Below are 26,010 nucleotides of genomic sequence, written 5' to 3' on the forward strand. Positions count from 1 at the left end.
CATCCAGCTATTAGAGTTATCTGCATGGGCACTTTAGGGGGGAAATTGCGGCACCTGGTGACTGCTCGATCCCTCAGGAATTGGCAGCAGGAAACGGGCGGGCGGTTTCAGGTTAGCGGGCTAGTCTTTCCTCAGCCACAACCTATTAACCCCTCCCCTGCTGGTGACGGAACCACTCCGTCATCAGCTGCGGTTGCGCTGTGCTGATGACGGAGCGGTTCCGTCACGGCCCGCTCGGCGCACCTGCGTGGCGCGGATTCCACACCTGCGCTGAGCGTTCCATTGAGCGGGCGGGGACGTGACGGAACCGCTCCGTCATGAGCACAGCGCAACCGCGGCTGGTGACGGAACAATTCCGTCACCAGCATACGGCCGCCCGCCCCCTTAGCACTGCGGCGGAATAGCCGCCGCAGTGAAGGGGTTAAAAGGCACGCTGACGCGACCGCGCAGCGGACGCCCGTAGCGGGCGCACCTAAGGCAAACCCATCTGCGCCCATCCATGCTCGGACCGGGCTCAGGGCCCGTCCTCCTGGCCCTTGCAACTTGAATACCCCAACATACTCTAGAGAGTTCCTTCTGAAGCTAGACTTGAATGGTAGGAACATGTGCTGCCCGAAGTTGTTTTGATACACTCAGAAAGGGATTTTCAGCTCCCTGCCCCAAATGTCACATGATGGTCCCTTATTTAATGGGACATACTACCAGGCAGAAGTCCCCTCCAAAAAATTACTCCGCAGGTGCAGGACATCCCGTCCCTGCTAAAGCTACGCTCCTGAATGCCAGGTCATTATTAAAACATATCGTGGAATGCGCTATGTTGATAGAGGAACACAAAATTATGTTGACTTTTATCACAGAATCTTGGTCTGACGAAACTTCAGGACCTGATCTGGTTAAAGCCCTACCGCCTGGATATCTTTGTTACACATAAAACAGACCCATTAGGAAAGGTGGTGGGCTGGCTGTTATTTACCACAATTCTTTAGAGCCCTCGTTTCTCCCTGCCCCCAACCAGGCCTGTGAAGCCTTGTCAATTAAGGTCCGTATCTCCCATCACGACACTCTCAAAGCTATTCTCCTCTATCGCCCACCAGAGGCGTGTTATTAGAGTCAGCTGGAATGCTTTTAGAGGAGGGACTCTGCGACAAGGCATTTACGATTTTAGGAGACTTCAATTTCTATCTTGAGGACGCCAACGATCCTGACAATATAAAACTACAACAAACTTTAAGTTGGGGGGACCTCACTCAACTATTGTCAGACCCTACTCATACCGCAGGTCACACCCTAGATGGCATTTTTACCAACCACCCCAACATTCACTACCGAGTTCTGCCACTCTCCTGGTCAGGTCATGCGACTGTATTTTTTGATATCTCTTCTTTCAGACATCTCAAACCCAAACATGAGTTTACACCTAAGGTGGAAACGAGGGCCTGGAAAAACATCAATAGCTTAGAGCTAGATAGTCGTCTGAAAGCAACGTTGCATGCCTGGTCCTCCTCCGCTGAAGAGGCAACAGCTGGATACACCGATTGGCTAGACTCAGTGTAGAACACTAGCCCCTGCTAAAACGTTCTTTCCCAAGGAGGCATCACCATCAGCCCCCTGGTACTCTGACCGCATAAAACTGCTTAAAGCTGAATGCAAATGGCTGGAACGCGTTTGCAGGAGAAGAAACACCAATATTACTAAAGAGGCTTATAAAGAAAGTCTCTCCAGCTACAAAAGAATACTTCTTGATACAAAAAAGAAGTACTTCGGGGAACAGATTAGCAATGCTAAATCCTCCACAAAGGAACTTTTATAACCATTGTAAAACTCACAACCCCTACTAGTGCTAAAACACGGAGTGGACCTGAATTTTGTGAAACTTTAGCCTCCTTTTTTCAGCAAAAAGTGGACATTATTTTCTCCTCTTTCAGCAATATGCTGAAGGAGGACATTAAGATGGGAGCTTGGAGGCTGTTAAATTACTCCAAGATAATCCCCACTTTAGACAACTTCGCGACACTGGAGGCCCAAAATGCAATAAAGCTCTTGTCTGCAATTCATTCTGGCTCACCGCTAGACCCATGCCCAGTATCAGTGGTCAAACTTGTCCCGAATACTATCGGGTCGGCCCTTGCCCCGGTCTTTAATACTATCTTCAAGACGGGTTTGTTTCCCAAGGCCTGGAATAAAGGTTCAATCCTTCCACTTTTAAAGAAAGCTATCTCAGACCCTGAAGAGCTAAACAATTACAGGCCCATCTCCCGCCTTCCACTGCCTCTTCATTTTGTATTAAAAAAATACATTACAATTCCTATTGTCATCTTGGGGCTCTGGTTGGATATTACACCGTACCTTCTTTTCATTCAAGTCAATAACACAAGGGATCACATATAAAAAGATATTTCCTTGCAGAAGGGTTATTTTTAAACTCCAGTAATGCATTGGAAGATCAGTCTACTCTCAGAATCGCTAGACAAGAAGCTCATTAAATAAGTTAATAAACTAGTTGACTGTAATGCAAGGAAGTGTGGAAGTATTTTTCAGGAGGAGCCTGAGAGGAACACCAAAGTCTACTTTGACCAGAGATAGGGGAAGCAATTTAAGACATTAAAGCATGATTGTAACCTTGGTTTGTTAAAGAGAGTGCACTGTAGAGTAATTAATGAGCTGTAGATACATTAATAAGGTGTGCAACAGGAGACTACACTTTTAAATTAGAGAAAAGTCTTTAATTCAAAGGTGTAAATATCTGAATAATGTTCTAATGTTGGCAGGCACAGTCATGCAATAATCCATATTAGAATTAAATATCAACATTTGACATCAAATGTCGTCCTTTAGGCCAAATTATAGACTTAAAATTTCAAACTGCACTCAGACATTCCAAAGGTCCAATTTAGAAAGTAATTTATTTTTGGGGGCATGGCATGAGCACACGTGTCATGATGGTCTCGTAGCAGGGGAGCTCTGTAACATGGTCCAGATATCCGATGCTTTGCAGTTTGGAAATTGCTCATTTTCAACATGGAGGTGCTTTGGAACATGCGCACCACTGATTCCCACACCGTCACCAAATTTCAGTACCTGGAAGGAGCCAATTTCCTTAAATAAACATGGCTATTTGACTCTGTCAGCACTCACAGCCTCCATTTGGAGAGTAGGCGATTCGACAATTTTTCGACTCGTTATTAGGCTGACACAATAATGTAGCCTCTTTCCTGATCGTACAGGTTTTCTATCTTCAAGGTTGCTGCTTTCACCCCAGCTTCCTGGACTTGTTCAGCTATTTTATATCTTTTCTACTCTTACAAAACTCTTCAAGATGCCATTTTGTCTCCTCCTCAGCCAGGAAAAGCCTCACCGTGCAGGACTGTGTCTGCAAAGATACAACAATCTTGCCTATTTTCCTCATAATTTTACGTGACAAAGGGCTGTATGTGACTGAAAGTACTGAATGAGGCAAATTTCTCTCTAAAACAAAAATATTACATATCTTCCTGCCTCGTCCTCTTTCAACCACAGGTAGTATTTATTATCCGCTTCACTCTTCTAATTGCATTGCTGTTTTTTCGGCTTTTGTACTAGTTGCCCAGTTTATCGGGAGGATACATAGGTAGAGTCCTGTGCATGGTAAGTTTATTGTTCTCCATCAACCTACTTCGCAGTTAGGAAGAAACATTTATTTACCCACCTTAATGGCTGAGACACCAGTTCAGGAGGACTCTTCTTCTTGGGCCATTTCATAGAACCAAACACCAGTAAAGAAAACATTATTACCATATCATAAAAGGCCTAAAAAAAAGACCCTCGGTCTCCAGTTAAATCTACTTCACCTATTTCTCTGGAGTTACTACTACAGAATATAGGATATTAAAACCTTTTATGGAAAACACCACCAACTCTCTACATAATCTTGAAACCAAATGGTCATTTATGGATAAAGGTGTATCCAAATTGGAGCGGAGAGTCAGTGATGTCTTTACAAAAATAGATAAAATTCAGCTGGAGATAAATGAATTGAGGAAACACACAGAAGATTTGGAAAATAGAAATTGCAGAAATAATCTTGGAATTTTTGACTTACTGGAAAATGTGGAAGGTTTAATTGTTCACAGAATTTATTCCAGAGTTTTGGACATTCCTTCTACTCCAGCCTTAAATATTCAACATGCATACAGACTGGGTCCAAAAAACGGCTCTAAACCTATAGGTGTTATCTTGCTATTTTTTGGAACATGTACACTTACTCAGGGAGCTCAATGCCATTAAGTTGAAGAAACAAATGATTTGATCTTCCCATAAACTATACGTCTCTCAAGATGTGGAGAAATGTATTTATTAGATCTTTGTTTACAACTTGGGGCTATTAATTCAAGATTCGATCTCCTTGATCTGTGCAGATTAAAAATGATTTATACATTTAAAACTGTTACGTAAGACAATCCTTGAAGCATAAACACTTTCTTCATCATTGCAAAGTGGAATCTGTGGCATTGTCTGCATCAGTATATGTTGTTTACCTGGCAATACATTGCAGTGGTTTTGGTGTACACAACTTCTATGTTTTTTACTTAATTTTAAAAACATTTTCTCTTTTAGTACAGCATTTTTTGCAACCTTGATATACACCTTCGATGTCCTGACCGTCTGGAGATTTCTTAGTGTTATTCTTTGTTTCTACTATCCCTACTACCATGACTTCGAAGATATCCCCTTTTCTGGTTATGTCTTACAGTTGTCATGGTTTTGACTTGTACTGTCTATATATTCATGTTTTTTGTTCTCTCTGTCTTCTTCTTTCTCTCTTTTGCTCTCCTCCTTTCTCACTTTCTCTTCTGTCATCATCTCCTTCGCATGATTTTTGAATACCTCTTTTTTCTTCTCAAATTGCTAATTAAATATATGATACCCTGCATTATTCATTATTGTAAGGATTGATACTTTTCATTTATTTTATAGTGTTCTACATTCAGGGAAGTCTTGTGGAATGTTAAAGATTTAGGTAACCCAAGTTGGAGACACCATATCCTCTCACATCCTGCCACTTTACACACATACATTGCTCATTTGCAAGAAACACATTTATCTCAACCAAAAGCCTTAAAACTTATAATATGTTGGGTTAGAAAGTTAATTATTTCTCTGGCACATCAGAAAAAAATGGAACTCTAATCCTGGTTAATAAACATTTGATTGCTAAACTCGTTTCACATTCTAATGATGCTAAAGGCAGATGGTGTATTATTGATTTATTGATAGATAACACTCCACTCACACCTTTTATCAAATATTGATCCACAGCTGTTATTTACTCTTTGTGTCCTACAATTACAAAACAGTTATTAAACCATACTGGAGAATATTTTATTTTGGTGGAGATATGAACCAAGTGTATGATCCTATTTTAGATAGAAATTCTAAAGTTAAATTCTTGCCAGATAGAGTGCACAAATCTTTTTTCCCCACTGTTTTGCAAAAAACCCTTATCAATACATGGCAAAGTGTTAATCCTTCATCATGTGAAAATCCGCATTTTATTCCCCAATACACCAATACACCATACTCAATTATGAATCCATTATCTTCACAACTAAATCACTAGCTCAACACTTCCTACTTGCAGAGATTGGTTCTATTTTTATTTCTAATTACGCACCTGTTATTTCATATTTTGATCTTGTACATTTTCAACCCTACCCAAGTTAAAGGCGCTTCAATACTTCTCTTCTTTTAGACTTGATATTCGTAGAGCAATTTAAAACGTCTATTTTTGAATTTGTAACTATTAATACCATACACTACTCTTCCAACTCTTTGGGATGCCTTTAAGGCATTAGCTGAATGGAGGTTTCAGTCTAGAATATACAAAAGATAAGAAGAAACAATCTAATAAAAAAAGCTACAGCCTTATTGCAAGACAATAAAAAATTGGAATATAAATATCATTGTACGAAATAACAAGCCTCTCTTAACGACCTTGTCACAGAAAACTTTGCCTTTAATAAATTCTCCTTGGAACTTGCTCTACCATACTCCGCTATAATGGCAGATATTATGGTGGGCCAAAAAATACTAGTAAACTTTTAGAAACTTTCCTCAAAAATAAGAAAGAAATGAAAAGATAGATTCTTTAATGAGTTCTAATAATCAATTCGTTTCTGAAGATGAGACAATTTTTAAAAATGTGTTACTTTCGACGAAAATCTTTATTGAAATGAACAATCCCACTCTGTATTTCATATTACTGATTTCTTAAGTGCTGTTCATCAACCTACAGTAGAAGATATTGATTTTTCAAATTTAGAAACTGATATTTATTTAAAGGATGATGTGAATGCAATCTCTAAATTACAAACTGGCAAAGCACCAGGACCTGAAGGTTTATTTTTCAGAATTTTGCTTCTATTTTTCAACTTTTTTATTTCCCTGGCCTCATTTTCATCACTTTACCAATTCCCACAGTGCTTTGCAACATTTCAAGAGGCAATAATGTGTCTCATTCCTAAAGGAAAAATGTGATTTACAACAATGAGACCTATAACCTTGGTCTATGCTGACTATAAAATCTTTGCCAAAATCGTAGCCCTGCACATAGAAACCATTCTAACTAAATTATTTGAACTTCAGCAAGTTGGTTCCCTTAAGGGGCAGTTCTCTTCAGATAACACTAGACTGTAATTGTATTGTATTTGTATTTATAGAATGCTTATTACCCCATCCAGGTGTCTAGGCACTTTTTGGTGGGTACCACACTACTCAGGAACGCAAAAGGATTAGTGGTGGATTTATAAAGGAAATATGAGTTAATTTGAGTGGTGGAGATGTTAATCTGTTAGTTGGATTGAATAGGAACATGGAAGGATAGGAGAGGGACGAGTCTATAAAGTTATTTGGGAGATCATAATAGTAAGATAATGTTTGGGATGAGTAAAAGGAGAGATGGAGAAGGGAAGAGTCTCTAGAAAGGGATTAGGGAGATTATAGTAGTAAAATACGGTTTGGGATGATAATTATTAGTTTGTAAGTAATTAATGAGAACTTGTAAACCATTGTTGCCACCTCTTAAATGACAATCTATGTTAGGAATGCAAATTACACAATGTGAACTTCCTTAAAGTTTTCAGAGTGTCAGAGGAGATCATGCTTAGAACTCATTACAGGCAAAGAGCAACATGGGAACAGCAAGTGCTGAGTGAGCTTGTGTCACTGAAACCCTGCTGCTGAGGAATGTGTGAGGTGTTTCCCTGCAGCCAGAGAGGAGGAGGGGCAAGGAAGTGAAACTGGAGCAGCCACTGCAGGAGTGCACTAACACCTACTGTGCACCGCTTTCGCTGAACTCAAGGACCCAGGATTTCACATTACCTACTCAACTTACTGACATAATACTAATTCAAAACATTTTTTACTACATTTATATAGCGTGAGCTCGAACCAAAGGTATTAGCGCTTTACATGAGCACCTGTTGTATTACACAAGTTAAATTCTTTTTTTGGGGGCGAGGGCACGGTGAGCTTTAAGTGATTTGCCCAGAACCATAGGATGTTGAGCCGACGCCAAGACTCAAACCCAGTTCCAAAGTTGGCAGCTCTGGCGATTACACCACATCCTCTACTATTTGGTAGGGTAGGCCCCTTATTAGTTAAAAGTGATGATGTTTACTTTAAATTTGTTTGTCAAGTGCCTGTTCCCCTCACACGGAGCTGCAGCTATTACTCTTGTTGCTGAATAAGCATTCAATTGCACTGATTGGCATTTTATGTTAGAAGCCCTGAAGTGTTTGATTTTGGCCTAAATATTTTAAATCTGATATCACTTTTATATTATTCCCAAAAAACACCTATCCCAGCGAATGGAGTTTTATCAGACTATTTTTTTGTTGAAGAGAGGTGTGCAACAGGGTTGCCCTTTATCTCCCTTATTACTTATACTCACCTTGGAAACCTTTTTATCCAGAATCAGGCAAAATAAGAATATTACTGCCTTCTCATACAATAAGTATGAATCAAATGTATCAGTCTATGCTGATGATATTCTTCTATACGTCTCCAATTCAGCTCCATCCTTAGCTGCATTTCAAAAAGAAGTTTAAGGTTTTGCCCGTGTATTGTAATATAAACTCAACTCTGATAAATCAGAGATTTTAACACTCAATAAATTCTTTACCAAAGTTGATTTGAAGAATTTAGAACTTGCATGGCATTACATAAAATGAAATATTTGGGTATTTGATTTGGTAACTTCATTATAGACACTGTTAAAATAAACTGTGAGGATATCCTGAAAGCATTAGAAAGTTTATGTTCTTCATGGATCCTCTATTTTTAGTTTTATCTTTGTGGGGCAGAATCCCATCTATCTTTTTCAAAAACGTTGATTCCCTTTTTCACATTTTCTATGGAATAATTAATCAGCTAGAGTAGCCCTCAATCATTTAAAATTATCAAAATTCCATGGAGGTGTTAATTTTTCCAACTTTCAAAAGTTAAGATGGTACATTTTGTCTTAAACAATCAGCCCATTGGTTCCAAAATGACATCTCTTCTCCAAACCCATTACGGTTTTATATCGAATAATCATTTATTCTACCTTTTTAATTTCAGGAATATTAATCCTTGCCAACTAAAATATCCTCTCTAAATGTTTCAGCCATTGCACGTACATACCCACTTTGACAACCCTTTCATTTTCTCAAGCCCTTTCACAAAACCAATATTTTTAGAAACCATCCTTATGATCTCAAAATTAATAACAGAACTATATTCTGGAAATCCTGTCATGCTAAAGGCCTCAAGTGGATACAAAATATTATTATTAACAATCACACTCTTACATTCAACACTGTACAGACTTCCTTTCAACTATCTACATTTTGTGCTCACAATTAAGCATAACCAAATCACGTTATTCATGATTCTTTTCAAACCTTACATAATGACAATAGATTGTCTGTCAGTTGTTGCCACAGAGGGTTTTTAAATCTTATCATGGAATATAGCGGGCATACGCTGTAAATTGAGGAATGTGGACTGGATGGGTTTTATTGTGTGCTTACAAGAATCCTGGTCCTTCGATTACATATATTGATGGCTACCACTCTTTCTGTGTCCCCGAAAGTCCATCCCCATCAGTGATAGCTAAGGGTGCATGATGATGCTTATTGCGGTAAAACATGGACCAATAGTAGCCAAATGTAAAAGTGTATCCCAATTGTACCAACTAATAACCTTTTTGGGTTTGACCTAGGTTAAAATACTATTAGTAAATTGGAACCATAACATTTTGGAAAAGGAAATTGTCAAGTAATAGAGTCCCTGCAAGTGGAAAGTACCCAAGCCACCATGAAGTGGCAACCACTGTCTTTTATGGGTTGGGGATTTTAATTGTACAATTTGTAAGTTTAGTTTTCAGCGTGTATGTGGGCTGGAAGACATTGAGTGTCAGCCCCTGATTCACTCTATTCACTCTATCCAGGGCAAAGCCCTTACCTCTAGTCTTGTGGCTAATGATCTAAGCTTTTTTAAATAATCATGGTTGCAAGCCTTTTTCGCAGTACCCAAATTTCAATGGTGGTGGTAGAGTCAGCTCTATTGGTTTCATGTAAATGTTGAAGAATTTTACCACTCTTGTACAGAATTTCAAGGTCAAGCTACACTGAGCAAGTGATCAATATCCTCCTATTGCCTCTTTTAACCTAAAACCAAATATAGGGTGTAGTGATAAACACAGAATCCATTTTAACCCTAACAAAGGATTTAGGTTGAGCTGGAGACATGTAAATCTGTTAAACTTTGAGGAAGATACTATTGTAAGAAATTATAACTTTATATATAGATGCTTACAGTTCATTTCTTTCCCGGCAGAGCTGGTTTGGGTGTTCAAGTTAATTTGCTGTGATGTAGCCCAGAGGCTGATCAGGAAGGTCACCCAAAAGCAACCGCTTAAGGCGCAATGGTTCAACTCAGAATGCTCTAAGGCCCATAAGGAACTAAAAAGTGCCCTACATATTACCCTCCAAGATAGTGAACTAATCAAAGCAACACGGATTAGTATAAAAGGTGATCGAAGACAGAAAGAAGGAACTAAGCAGTAAGATGTGGGAGGGCCTGGAAAAAGCAGGGTCTCTTAAAGATTCTAAAAGATTTGGGGAAATTATAAATTGCCCATTGCTCACCAAAGAGGTGAGGCAGATGGACTCACTGTTCTTAGGTGAAACTTGGGAAGCCCACTTCTCAGGTATTTTTAATCCTTTAGATAGGGTGCCAGAGGATGCACCAGGGGAAATTGCTATTGACTTTCCCTTAGCCGCTCAACTTAGTCTATCTATTACAATAGAAGAGGTGGAGGTGGCTTTATCACACAGCATTTGTCTGATTGCCCAGATGGGGTTCCCCTTGACCTCTTTAAAAATAACCTTAAGCTGTGGGCACCTTTGCTCACAAATGTTTTCAAAGCAGCCATTATTGGCCCACTGCCCTCATCCTGGAAGGAGCCAATTGTGGTTCCAGTCTTTAAAAAAAGTTACTAGAAGTGGTCCGGCATGCTATAGGCCCACTTCATTGATTGATGCCACAGCTAAGGTTCTGGGCAGGGTCCTTCTTGCAGGCCTAGAAGATTGAGCATCCAATAATGGGATTATGTCCAATACTCAATAGGGTTTTGGGAGGTGGCTCGGTACAACTGGATAATGTTTTAATTTATCCATAATCATTAATAAGCATGTTAGGTCCATGAATAACTCTATCCATATGGCCTTCATGGACCTATCTAGTGCTTTCAACACTGTCAACCGAGATGAATTATTGGCCATGATTTGAGGCATGGGTGTCGAAAGAGCGTTAGTAACCCTTCTCCATAGGATTCACTCCAGTACTACAGTCACTATAAGATATGGCTGTTAAGGGGGAAGAACCCACCCAATTATTTCAACAGAGGGAGTTAGACAAGGATGTCTCCTAGCCTTTTTTTCTGTTTTTAATTTATACAAATAGGCTGGAGGCCTTCTTATTAAGGAGGGAACTTGACTACCCCCTAATCGGTAATAAACCTGTCCCAATTTTTATCTAATGCAGCTGATACAGTTTTATTGTCAAAGACAGCTATGAGCTTGCAGAAATCTCTTAATGCTTTTACTGATTTTATGACCTCTCTAGATATAAAAGTTAATTTTTTCAAATCATATACAATGGAATGCGGACCTAAAACCACTCAAACTAAAACTTTTATTGTGTAGGGGAAAAAAAAGGTTAATAATTTCTCATACCTGGGCAACCTATTTAACAATCTGATGAAATGGGAACCACTTATAACTTTGAGTAGGGCGGCGAATGCACTATTTCTTTTTGCTTGTAAACTGGGGCACAAGCCTGTGAACGAACTAATAAATACCTTTTATAGAGCTTAATTACCTTTTATAGAGCTAAATGTCTCTCTAGCGCCACATACAGAGCAGGGCTTTGGGGCTATGATAAAAGCCAACAGCATGTGGTAATCTATACTACTATTATAAAGAGAGAACTGGGAACCTTTGAGGCGGGTAAAATCCATAAGTACACCACCAATCACGACACCCAATACAGCGTTGGAAAGGGGAGTTCCAGGAGATGGTCATAGGCTATACATCTGGCCACCATATACATTACAAAGTGCAAACAACATTAGGGGTAAAGTAGTTCCCTGTGGGCGTTGTTCTGCTGTTAGGGAGTAGCATGGGTGTGGCAAAGTAAACATGTGGGCGGCACCAACTTCAGTCTGTTACATGGGCTGCAGCTTCAAGCACACAGAAAATCACTCCGACTTCAGGCACAGAAAATATTGCAAAAGCACTCGGCGGTTTAAGGTCGCGGCAAATACAACAAATGGCATGCGACTTACATGGCCAGTGATTTCACTTGCCAATACATTAATCACAGGGCCCCTGTGAATGCCATAAACAAAGGGGCACGGAAAAGGGCTGGACAACAAGTAAAAGAGGCGCGGCACCATTGGTCACACACGCACGCTGTCAAAAGGGGCGGGCAAAACCTCTTCACTATGCATTCCTTCTCAGTGGGGTCAATGTTAAAAAAGGAGCGCGTCTTCAAAAACAAACCAATCATGCTACATTTAACACATTTAGCACAGTACTTGCAACAATAAGTATGCAAACCCTTAATGGATTTGTGTAACAAGCACGTTCCTAATAGGGGGCTAGCCGAGGGAAACGAGACACACAAGCTTCGAACGCTACGAAAACACTCGCATTGCCATTATTTCAGAATTACAAAAAAAAATGCTTTCTCGCAGTGCCACTCTCTACTCACATTCTCATTGACACCACTTACTTACTGAGTGCGGCCATTAGTTTTGAATTACAAAGAAAGGCTTTCTTGCAGTGCCACTCTCTACTCGCATTCTCATTGACACCACTTACTTACTGAGTGCGGCCATTAGTTACGAATTACAAAGAAAGGCTTTCCTGCAGTGCCACTCTCTACTCGCATTCTCATTGACACCACTTACTTACTGAGTGCGGCCATTAGTTACGAATTACAAAGAAAGGCTTTCTTGCAGTGCCACTCTCTACTCGCATTCTCATTGACACCACTTACTTACTGAGTGCGGACATTAGTTACGAATTACAAAGAAAGGCTTTCCTGCAGTGCCACTCTCTACTCGCATTCTCATTGACACCACTTACTTACTGAGTGCGGCCATTAGTTACGAATTACAAAGAAAGGCTTTCCTGCAGTGCCACTCTCTACTCGCATTCTCATTGACACCACTTACTTACTGAGTGCGGCCATTAGTTACGAATTACAAAGAAAGGCTTACTTGCAGTGCCACTCTCTACTCGCATTCTCATTGACAACACTTACTTACTGAGTGCGGCCATTAGTTACGAATTACAAAGAAAGGCTTTCTTGCAGTGCCACTCTCTACTCGCATTCTCATTGACACCACTTACTTACTGAGTGCGGCCATTAGTTACGAATTACAAAGAAAGGCTTTCCTGCAGTGCCACTCTCTACTCGCATTCTCATTGACACCACTTACTTACTGAGTGCGGACATTAGTTACGAATTACAAAGAAAGGCTTTCTTGCAGTGCCACTCTCTACTCGCATTCTCATTGACACCACTTACTTACTGAGTGCGGCCATTAGTTACGAATTACAAAGAAAGGCTTTCTTGCAGTGCCACTCTCTACTCGCATCCTCATTGACACCACTTACTTACTGAGTGCGGCCATTAGTTACGAATTACAAAGAAAGGCTTTCTTGCAGTGCCACTCTCTACTCGCATTCTCATTGACACCACTTACTTACTGAGTGCGGACATTAGTTACGAATTACAAAGAAAGGCTTTCTTGCAGTGCCACTCTCTACTCGCATTCTCATTGACACCACTTACTTACTGAGTGCGGCCATTAGTTACGAATTACAAAGAAAGGCTTTCTTGCAGTGCCACTCTCTACTCGCATTCTCATTGACACCACTTACTTACTGAGTGCGGACATTAGTTACGAATTACAAAGAAAGGCTTTCTTGCAGTGCCACTCTCTACTCGCATTCTCATTGACACCACTTCGCAAAGAAAACGAAAATTAATGAGTCCGGCATTAGTTCACAATTACAAAGAAAGCCTTTCTCGAAGTGCCACTCTCTACTTGCATTCTCATTGACACCACTTACTTACTGAGTGCGGCCATTAGTTACGAATTACAAATAAAGGCTTTCTCAAAGTGCCACTCTCTACTCGCATTCTCATTGACAGCACTTCAACAACAACACGATAATTACTAAGTGCAGGCATTACTTCAGAATTACAAAGAAAGGCTTGCTCTCTACAATTGCTGCGCAATATAAAACAGACTTTCACCCTTTACATTACTTCAGAATTACAAAGAAACGCTTGCTCGCAGTGCCACTCTCTACAATTGCTGCGCAATATAAAACGGACTTTCAGCCTTTCAACTACATAAAACCTTCCCACGGGGCTGCCATAATAAAACACATGACAAATTCATTAACGCTATTTCGACTTTGACACAGAGAGTGCTGTATGCTAATTCACGCCGCTTTGATCTATCGCACTCTTCTCTCGCCACAATTCACTAACTTTCATCTAAACTATTGCCCTTTTTAGGTACCATTCATTACGATCTGCAACTTTTACTTCTCCCTGGGGGCCAACACTAAAAGAATACCTGCCATAACTCAAAAAGAGTTTTACACTTTTTACTACTTCGCTAAACAAAATGCCAATTTCAGTAAGGCTGTTTTACACTTTTTACTACTTCGCTAAACAAAATGCCAATTTCAGTAAGGCTAATTGAACTTTCACACTCAGAGGTGCTGTATACTGATTAAGAAAGCTTTGTCAATCGCACACTTCTCTTGCCTTTATCCACTCAACTATTGCCACATTTAAGGACCATTAACTCTGCTGTGCAAATCAGACATCTAGATGGTACCAAAACAACTAAGGGAATAATTAAGGACCACTACTTTTAAAAAACAAAAGACTTTTGGAAAGGAGACCCTTTCACAATACTGTACTGCTAACAGCCACAGTACTACGTTTGACACATTCAAGACTTTCATTAAAATTTAAAACCTTACCCAAAACATACATCACCTATTCTGAAACGCGGCACAACATAAACATTAAAGGACATAAACACCACTGCAATTAAACATTCAAGTTAGCTGCACTATCATTACACATTTGTTTGCTTTCACAATCTATATCTATTCTATACTACTATTATAAAGAGAGAACTGGGAACCTGTGAGGCGGGTAAACTCGGGAACCACAGTGCCAATCCAAACACCCGATACATCATTGTAATTGTCAGGGTCTGCAGATGGACATAGGCTATATAAAAAAAGAAAAATATACGTTCTTTAAAATATTTACGATAAAAAAAGTAGTCACTTGGAAGTAGCGCCGGCCGCGACGTGCGTGCTGACATCAGGAGCGCGGGGAGGATTGGCGTACAGGAGCGCGAGGAGGAGCGGCGGACATGAGCGTGGGGAGGAGCGGCGGACAGGCGGGGAGGAGCGGTGAGGAGCGGCGGACAGGCGGGGAGGAGCGGTGAGGAGCGGCGAGGAGTGGCGGACAGGCGGGGAGGAGCGGTGAACTCAAGGGGCGCGGGGAGGAGCGGCGGATGAGGTAGATGAAGCAGCTGCAGGTCCGCTCCGGGGGACCCACGGACAACGTCGGGGCGGGCGGGGGCCCTGAAGCCTGATTGCTCCCGGACAACGTCGGGACGGGCTGCTAGTATATATATATATATATATATATGTATATATATATATATGTATATACACATTTAAATAAAGTACTTTTACAAAGTTTATGCCTTCACCACGCATGCCTTTGCGTTGTAATGGCATGCGTGGTAAAGGTATATGCGGAGTAAAAGTTTGCAGGGTCATGGTATGTCGGAGTAAAGGCAATTTCGTTATCAAACAAGCGGAGTAATGGTATGCGGGATATTATCCAGCGGAATAACATCATATATTCATGGGGAAGCAAAGTTGTGATGTGTGGCATGTTGCTTATATTTTTTGTGTGTGTTTAAGGCGGAAGGTGTATGAGTCAGGGGAGGTGGTGCAGCATGTGGGTCATGTAGTAATGTTCTAAATTGTCCAATGGATGCGAGGTGTTTAGAAGAGAGGTGCTGTATTGCTGTATCTGTGTAGGTGTGGTGGAAGAGTGAAAGATTTGCATTGGAGTTTGTTCCTTTGTGTGGTTTGAAAGGTGGGTATAAGTTTGTAGTTTGTGATGGTAAGTATTATGAGATGTTGCGCTTTGAAGATCTTGTTGTGCTGGTGTGTGTGATATGTGTTGCTTTTGAGGAGTAGTGAAAAAGGGTGCTGATGTATATGTTTCATGCAATGGATTTGGTTGTGTAGTATTGTTTGTGAGAGGAGGTTGTGACGTAGAGGGGTGGTGATGTGTTTATGAGTAGAGTGTATGTTGTGTGTAGGAGGGAATGAAGTAGAGGTGAGAGTGTTTATCTTAGACTGGTTTGTTGCAAGAGTTACAAAGTGTGGTGGTATGCAGTGTGTGTGTTGTGCGTTAGTGTTATGGTAGAAGGGAGAGGAGGGTGTTTGTTGGACAACTGATGGAAGGATGATTATACGTTTGTTAGTGATAAAAAGGTGGTCTGTTAGGTGTAATTACAGCAGGGAGAGTGTGTCTGAATGGGATGTAGTTATGTATGGTGTTCATTGGGGTTGTGTTAGTGATGAGTATATTGGTTAGGGGTATAGGATAGAGTTGTGTACTGTTTGTAATCAGGTGACCCCTTCAGCCAATGGGAACCCTAGCCCTAACACTATCCAATCACAACACTAGCCCTAAAATCTAGAACCAATAGAAGACCAGGACCTTACAGCCAATCTTAGCCCTATCCAAACATCCAATCATTTCAAAAAGCCTGATCTCTACATCCAATAAAGGCCCTAGCCCCACCAGTAGTCCTTGCCTACTTGATGTGATAGTCTTCTACCAAAATGCTATATTCGCTTTGTTCCCCTCATAACGGTATAGGACCAACTACAGCAAACACAACTTTCTCCTAAAATATGCCAAGGCATGCCAAAGGCACCAATGGTGGGCAGAGTTCTGTGATACTTGAGGTGGTCTGAACCTTTACATCCACCTACTGGGTACAGCTCCACCTCACACCTCCTCCTAAATCCCCCTCCCACAACTCTCTCTGTCTCTCAAACCACTGTCTCACTCCCACGCACAAATCCAGCATTCATCATATTACTTCACTTCATATCTTCCTGCACACTTTCAATACCATAACTTTCAGTTTCGGGTTGAGTCTTCATTTCTGGGAAATGAACTCGCCGCTGAGAACAGCAGAGACCTGTGGACTGGGAGAAGGACAACGAACCCAGGAAGCGCAACTCACTGCAGACCATGGGGCCCTCCAGCCGGTCCAATGCAGGCTTAAAATGTGAACCTCTTCCATGGACACATACCATACTTTACACAGCTGACATGGTTCGATAAAGAAACCCTTTGAGGCAGACTGCACGTCCTCGTGCGTCACAGCATCACTGGCCCGATGCTGGTGACAGGATTCCCCGGTGCCAGCCTGCAGGACAGAGTGGGTATTAAGGGACTAAGGGGCCCCGGGCCCGGACATCTTCTGGGATCTCCTGTGTGTCTCATAAATAGATCGGAAAGAGCTGCGGAGCGATACCACAGCAGACCGACACACTGTGTGCTTTATTGATGTCAGTCTGCTAATATGGGGTCAAATGTCTCCAACAGTGCTCTCTCGCGTGCACTCCTTTCCTGACTGACTGACACCTCTCGGAATGGGAGGGTCATCTCCTGGTGTTACCTCTGCTCTTCCTGCTAATTGTGGCTGATTGTTGTACTGTGTGTACACACATGTCAGAGCCGCACAGAACATCTCTTTCCAGAGTTCAGAGTTCTTACAGAAAGAGCTGCGGAGGGATACCATAGCAGACCGACACACGCGTTGTGTTAAATCTACAGCGCTTGGGCTGCGGGATGATCTGTTGTATGTACTTTGTGGGGTTTGACTCCTATCTTTTTGGATTGGTTTAGTTGGTTTTCTTGTGAGAAAAAACGTGCTTGCTACTGGTTACTTTGGCTTGTTGATTCCTCCTTTTTTCCAAGTTGTTCACTGGATCACTGCCCCAGGAGGTGCGGGTTCTTCTTTTTAGGTCGAGCCTAGCGCAGCAGGCTTGCGCTGCTCTATGGGAGGCTTCATGTAATCACTCGAAACTTTTCTGTGTGGGTCTGACTTCCCCCACGCATTTGGTTGGATGTTGGCTGTGTCAATTTGATATAGGAAGTTCCAAATGGCTAAAGGCGGGCGCATGTCCTACCTCTTTTGCAAATGTTCACTCCCACAGCATTTTGCTCTCTGGAGCGAGCATCAGCGCACAGGGTAGCTGCTGCATTCCTCCTGGGTCACGTGCTTTAGCTTTTGCTTGTTATCTGAGCAGTGACTTCTGCATGACTCTTGTCCTTATTTGGCCAAGAAAACATGAGTAGGGCACCTCGAAGCGTTTCATTTCACAGCTCACACTACACAAAGAAACTGTTGCGTTTTAAGCACTTTCGTACATTTACTGTAAGTGTTAATTCGTTTTCTTGATTATCATTCTTTTTATTAAACACAGTGAATCGGTGTATTACTTTTACAGCAAAGAGGAAGTATGCTATAAATACATTATTATTCACAAATATTGCAAATGTAAAATGGCTACACAACAGTAATTACATCTTTTATGGTGTTGATGGATCGTCAAGATGGGGGGCGCTGGGCGGGTTACAGATATTGCCCCAGTAATCATTCCAATCGTTCCAGAACGAGGACCATTTTTGGGAGCATCCCCGTGCCACGTACACCGTTCTTTCCTGAACATGCACCAGTCCATATCTGCCTTCCAGGCTCCCACTTTGGGTGGGTGTGCGTCTCCCCACAGTTGTGCAATGTTCCTCCTCGCTATCATTAGACCTAGGGTGACCCAAAGCTTATGTTTACTATTCAAGTCCATCAGTTTCCATACATTTAATAGGCATCTCTTCGCGGCGAATGCTAATTGTGAGTATCTCACTTAGGATGTTGTGGATTTTACGCCAATACCTTTGAATGTGGTCGCATTCCCACAGTATGTGCATGAAGGAACCTTCCTGTCCGCACCGCGTACTGTGGAAAATGACTAAAATTAGGTATACATAAGCGGCGTTCATTTATGTTCACCACAGCCACTGTTGAAAGTTAAGCGAAAATCACGAAGCAGTGGCCACGCCATCTTGTCCCTTTTAGGCCCCATCACGAACGTAGGTTGCAGCCATTTTGTGTATCGTGACCTCTCTGCCCACTGCCAATAGCCTGCGCGTCTCTCCCCCTCACTCCCCGGCCTCGCAAGCATTCCCCCGCGCCCCGACAGCCCGCGGTCTCTCCTGCTTGGGCCATAAACACGCCTCTAACGCCCCCTCGCTCTTTCATCTCATTCAAAGAACAGGCCCTTTTTGATAACCTCTTCCTCCCTGCCGGATTGTCTGACCTGATCCCAGGCCATCACCTAGCCCAACAGATGCAGTTTATTGCTCCCTACAGTAGGACCTCGCCTCACATCAAAGGAGCGGGGATTGATCAATGCCTTCACACCCCTAGATCCGACCGATCGCCCACATTTTTGTTCCCAGCGGAATGTCCAGCTGCGCGATAGCCATCATGCTGAGATTTGGGTGGGGACCTCTACTGTAGATATGTGTGAGAACGGGCCTGAACCGGGGATTCCAAAGATACCTTTTTAAACTTCAAAGCAATACCATGGATGTCATAAATGTAATAAAGTCATAAACTTGTGTATAAGAGGCCAGGCCTCAGAGATGCGGTTAGAGGAGGGAAATGTAGTTTTTTGTAAGCACAGATCTCAGGAATAATTATTTACCAGGTGAGAGAGGGTGGGAACCTTCATCTAATTTGGACCAATCAGAGCGCAAAGCATGTTCTTTAAAAAGAGGGAAAACGAGTGGAATGGTAATTCCTTTTTTTCAGCAGTGAGATAATGTAGCTGTTAATGTTGGAACACCAGGTACGTGTAAACTAGGAGAACAGTTTATTTATGAATGCAATGGACATGGGACTTTTTTAATGATTCTTAGAAAATGTCACCTAGGTTAAATACCGTTAGTTTTAAATGTGACAAAGATAAGATTTACTGTTTGTTTTCTGTTAGATTATTGGCTATATGTTCATGGTATATAACACAGAGTTCATACTGTTCATAAAACAAGATTTCACGTACTTTGTCAGAGTATTGCAAAAAGTTGAAACTAAGTTTGAAAAGAAGGGCGGATGTCTTTAGGGCAAGGGGTGGCTTAGCGCGCTAATGCAGCATATAACAATGTGCAAATAGTAGGGGTTCGAGTCTGAGGCTGTACTTTTTTGGGTTAACATGTGTTTATTTATTTTGAAAAAATTGTAATGTCTTTCTTAGGAGAAGTTAAAGATAAATTAAGGTCGGACATGTTTAGACAATGTAAAATGTATCCACAGGGACTAACAGTATGGTAATCTTGTTGCTTTCTTATAACTTACAGTGACCCCCGAAGAAGGGCTGGATGCCCGAAATGCATTGGGTTATGTGACGGGTTATGTGACAATAAATATTGCCTGAAATGAATTCACGTTTTTCGTCATATCCTTGGTCAAAGTCGGAGTGACACCATGAGAATAGTAGAAACTTGGAAATTAACGTGTACACGAAGTGCGTTTTCTCGTCAGTGGAAAATTCGGAATACTGATGACAATTGTTTTGGATTACTAGGGATAAATGTGGAAGAAGTAAAAAATGTTCGTAAATAGGTACAGCCCAAAGTGGCGTTTTGCTGTGCTTTTCCGGGGACTGGAGACAGTCCCACCTCTGATAAATGTAATAAAGTCATAAACTTGTGTATAAGAGGCCAGGCCTCAGAGATGCGGTTAGAGCACCTCGAGAAGATACCCTGTTGTCTGATTTGACGTGTTCTGCTCCGTCGGAATAAACTCCTGTTTCCTGCCTTCCTGTCTCCAGCGCCTGCCTCTTTGTTTGGTAATATTGAATGGTATGAGAGGCGGTTAACGCCGGGCAAACACTGAAGGTTCTTGGTCGACATCGGCCCTACATTTCCACAATTGGCGTCCCAAACGTGGGGCCCATCAGTGACACGTGGATCCAGTGGGAGAGGTCCCAACGACAGAGTGAACAACTGCACCGATCGGGAAGTGCACCTGCCCAATAGACCCTCGTCTGGCAGCCGATCATCCGAACTTCACTGGTTCCGAGAAGACCTCTCTCGAGTGATCTACGGTCCTGACTGGGAACCATCAGGAGTGCCACGACAGAAGATAGAGGACGATCGGGCGCTGGATTCGGAAGACAGGAAACTGTCCATGCGGTCCGGGTAAGGTCGTGTAACACGACGAATTGCGAATTGATTGTTTGATTGTTTGAAAATACTAGTATTACTCATTTGATTGTTTCTGAGAGATTCTCTATTTGCAAACAAGCACAGAGTCGCCATACTCTGTTTAGTCTTTGCAGATAGTGAAGGGTAAATAACGCAGGCTTTTCCCCCCGTTGTAATCCGTCGTGCCTACTTCCCTCTCCATTTTATTGATTGTTATCCAAGCATTTACTGTTTTGGAATTGGTTCTCTTTGGATCATTCTCTATTTACAAATAAGCACAGAGTCGCAATACTCTGTTTAGTCCTTGTGAATAGTGAAGGATAGGTAACGCAGGCTTTTGCCCCCGTTGTAATCCGTCGTGCCTATTTTTATCCCTCATTTGATTGATTGTTTGACCGAACATTGATCGTTCGGAATTGGTTCTCTTTGGGTTATTCTCTATTCACAAATAAGCACAGAGTCGCAATACTCTGTTTAGTCTTTGCGGATAGTGAAGGATAGGTAGTGCAGACTTTTGTCCCCTTTGTAACCCGTCATGCCTATTTTTGCCCCGTTTGTTGGTAGTTGGTTCAGCCCGGACCGTTTATTAGAGGTAGATCATCCGGCTCCACCGGAGGACACCCCTAATAAAAAGGACATAAATATAAAAATAAAAAAATGCGGATTAGCCGCTGTATCATGCTAGCAAACAATAACATAAAAATCGTTAGGAAAAACAAAAGGAATCAAGCAAAATCAGTATGCCACTGATGGGATCTCTTTTTGACCTCGCTAAAATAGAAACATTAGGAACAACCCCTCATGAGAAATATGAAACTAGTGAGAAGAACCAAACTCGACGCCATGATGGCTGCAAGACAGCTCGACTCCACCGCCCACCCCGCCCAAATAACGACAAACCCTATGCAATTAGTATAAATAAATACAACACTCCAGCAAAGTAACATGTTAAAACGTTTTATTATACAACTATTTATTAAACAACTATTTACATGGCAAACGACTGCAACAACAAACCCAAATGAATTGGCCGCCTGCTTAACGCTGTAGCAATGTTGGACTACTTTGGGCTACTTTGGGCTACTTTTTAGTAGGATTTGGGCTTTAGAAAGTCTACAAAAGCCATCAGCCGGCGAGGTAGCATCGGTGGCGGCCTGGGGCGGAGGACCGTTGTGCGAATAACCTGGAGGCGACACCACGCGCCGAGACCCGTCCCCAGGACGTCCAGAGGTGGTGCCCAACAAGTTGTGTGCGGGGGGAAGCCTTGCTGATGGCTCTCCTCAACCCCCGCACCCTCTTCCGTTGCCGGGCCCGGCTAGCTCAATCGATCGAACATGAGACTCTTAAACTCAGGGTCCGGCCATTTTGTATATCTACGCCAGAAGATGGCGTGGGGTGCCCTGGGGGGGGAGGCGACGCGAACAGGCCTCCCCCACCTCCCCAGGGGGAGGTTCCTCAGCTGCAGCAGGGCGACCCTTAGCGTTTCACTCGCCGGTCAGCTGCAGCAGGACAACCATTACCGTTTCACCTGCCGGACGGCTGCACCAGGACTGCCATTGGCGTTCCACTCGGTTGGATGGCTGGAGGACCCGCTCCGGTGGCCGGGGTGAAGAGCGGCTGCTGCTGCGGAACGCTCAAAATGGCGGCCGGCTCCCTGGATTTGGGCCTGGTCCATTAGAACGGCTCTGGACTACTCTGGAACTTGAATGCTTGCCTGCTCGGGCATGAGCCACACTCTTGAAGACATTGTCCAAGCTTTAAAGATTCTACGAGAGTCGTTGGCCCTCGACTCCCGCGGGCTTCCGGTGGGGGCAACCGCCACTGTTGCTCGACTATCCCCCATGGATATGCCACTGCCCCGGGTGACCACCGCCTTATCCCCATCTGGTGCCGTGAGAGAGGCTGATTCAGCGCATCGGTGGAGGGATACGCCTGCTGTCCCGCTCTCCGGAGTGGCCGCGACGTTGCCGCGAGAGGATGGTGCTCTCATGATGACGCCAGCTTTTGTCTGAAATACCAAGAGACACTCGATCAGCTCCGGTGGGACCTCAGCGTGACCTGGTAGGGAAGATTTTTGCCCCCCCCCCCTCCTTTTTTTTTTTTGAGTCACGGTTCATGCAGCCTGTTCTTTCTGTTGGCGCTAACAAACTTTTTTGAACTGCCGAAAGGGATTCTGGTCCGGCCGCTAGTTGTTGGAGGCATTTGGACTATACTCTGGACCCACCCGGCCTCGCCCCAAAATGGCGCCAGTATAGGCGAGACTTGCAACTCCTTATGACGTTTTAGTTACGTAGCCTTGACGTTATGGGATATGTATGCGGTCCTTGAGCACGTGGCGGGCGGGGAAGGGTACTGACTGGGCATGCGGACAACCCTACTGATATTGGTTGTTATTCACTATTGATTATTGTATTATTATAGCTTCGAAGTAATGTTACTCATGATACTCGCTCATGGTGTGCGTATGAACGATTTTATTGTAACTGATCCTGTTATACTTTCAATTATAAAATCAACCTTCACTGATCCTGCAACCGTTTGTCACGTTTGGTTTTTTCAATTAAATGACTCACTTGCTTCTATACTACAGTGTAATCTCTCCTTACCTCATGCGTTTCCCGTCTGTTCCGTAACCGACCTATATGGTTGGAGGCCCTTATTTGTATGCTGATATTTCCACAATAAAAGATTTTAAAATATATGAAACTAGCATCATAACAGTCACTTTGATTGGTAAGGTTTTTTTAAATACCACGCTCTGCGAATAGGAACGACCCTATACCACCATAGGCCATTTCTTTTCCTCAAATGAAAACGTGAATCCGTCACCCCCCCCCCCACCTTATACCGAATGCCCCTGGCTTTTGACCCCTCCCTACACGCGGTCTGTACTACCGCCCTCGGGCGACCTATGTAATGAACAGCCTGTCATTGGTTATCTTTTCCGCACTACCGGTTCCTCTGGGCTTCAATGCCGAGATAAAAGGGACTGCATCCCACAGAGATAAGTCAGGTACGTGGTAGGTAAAAACATTTTTTTATGTTTATGCGCGCTGATGTGCTTTGAACACTGCCCCCTCCCCCTCTTTTCTTTTTCTGCAGGTTACATCGGAAATTCAGCTGATGTATGGAGAGGACCTAAAACGCACCATGCTCCACGCGAGGAAAATAGGCCAGCTCTGTGAGATGGTACATTATATGCAGGAGCTATCTCTGAGAGCATGAAAATTGTATGGTATGAATGTGCGCATGGGCCCTGATTTGTACGGTATGAATGCGTGTGTGTGGCGCACGTCTGGGTCGATAAAAGAATGCTTTTTGTATGACGGAGGTGTTGATCGAACGGTTAATGGAATAAGATAAATAAGCCCGAACATGGTACCTGCATGTGAAGGACGAAAAAGAATATAGCACTTACCTTACCTAGGAACGACTCTCTCCCTCTCTGGAGCTAGTGAATGGGAGAGTGGCCTACACCAGAAACTTGAAGGGTTATTGTAGTACCCCGGACCCGAACCGATATCCCAAATGTACACCCAAAATAATACGCACCAGTGAGTCAATTTACGTGCTGACTAAATAAGAGAAGTCAAGAGTACCCCGGGTTGGGGTTCATCCCAAATCCCCCTCAGCCCAGAAATTAGGGATATTGTTATGTTTTAGATTTACCCCTTCTTCTTCCATCCTCGTAGGAAAATCAGAATTGTACCATTACACGTCCGACTGACACCCCTCCTTTACCTCAACTTGGATCATCATTTGCTAGATGTTGGAGGGCCCCACCGTGAGTATAAGCACGACTGGACTAGTGTCCGACCAACTAAGAGGGAGTAAGTATTTTCAAAAGCGAGGTTACTGTTGGACTCGGCCTCGTGGCGTGGTCCTACCCCTCCCGCATGGTGGGCCTGGGACGACATCGGCCCTCCGTTGACCCACTGTCGACCCCCCTGAACACGAACCATCGACGAGAGCAGCCCCCCTGGCAACCGACGGCTCTCCCCCCTGGGACCCCGGCAGACCCTGCTCGCCAACACCGCCGGTCTGGCGACCATGCCAGGCCACCATTTCCGGCCCGACTCCATCTTGGGCCCATCACGTCCCGAGCACGTGGCCGCGGCCATCCCTGGCCCCGGCCTCAGCGAAGCCCCGACATCGAGGCACCAAGATCCTCCCGGGTGGTAGATTGGCCACTTGGCGGAGCCCGGAGGAGGGGAGTTTCGAGGGGCCTCCAGCCGTCCCCGGACGCCTGGTATCGATCGCCCTTCAGCCTCCCTGGGAGCTGGCTCCACCCCCCTGCTGGGTGTCTGGACACCTTCATCCCGGGCCCCTCTGAAACCCAGGCGCGAGGGTCCGGACATCAAAGGACTCCAGTCCTATATCTGGGCCAGCCCTGGATTAGGACTTCAGTTGTATCTTGGAGTCGAAGCCCTGCTGACCTTGTCGCGGCTGATCCTGAATCGAACTCTTGCACCGGGAACCTGCGAGGCCCTGCTGACGCTGTCGCGGCCTGACCAAGCTGAACCACCTTTGAGGCCCTGCTGATGCTGTTGCGGCCTGACCAAGCTGAACCACCTTCGAGGCCCTGCTGACGCTGTCGCGGCCTGACCAAGCTGAACCACCTTCGAGGCCCTGCTGACGCTGTCGCGGCCTGACCAAGCTGAACCACCTTCGAGGCCCTGCTGACGCTGTCGCGGCCTGACCAAGCTGAACCACCTTCGAGGCCCTGCTGACGCAGTCGCGGCCTGACTAAGCTGAACCACCTTCGAGGCCCTGCTGACGCTGTCGCGGCCTGACCAAGCTGAATCACCTTCGAGGCCCTGCTGACGCTGTCGCGGCCTGACTAAGCTGAACCACCTTCGAGGCCGCTGACGCTGTCGCGGCCTGACCAAGCTGAACTATCATCGAGGCCCTGCTGACGCTGTCACGGCCTGACCCCTTGAACTATCCACGCACCAGTGGGTGCCAAGACTGTCCCGCTACCCCTTATCCCCAAAACCAAGACCTTACGGATCCCTCGATCCTTGCCTGCTAACCTGCCAAGAACTTGCCTTAATTGCTTATATAAAGATTCTT

Source organism: Lissotriton helveticus, chromosome 7 (genome assembly GCF_964261635.1).
Source record: "Lissotriton helveticus chromosome 7, aLisHel1.1, whole genome shotgun sequence".
Lineage (NCBI taxonomy): Eukaryota > Metazoa > Chordata > Amphibia > Caudata > Salamandridae > Lissotriton > Lissotriton helveticus.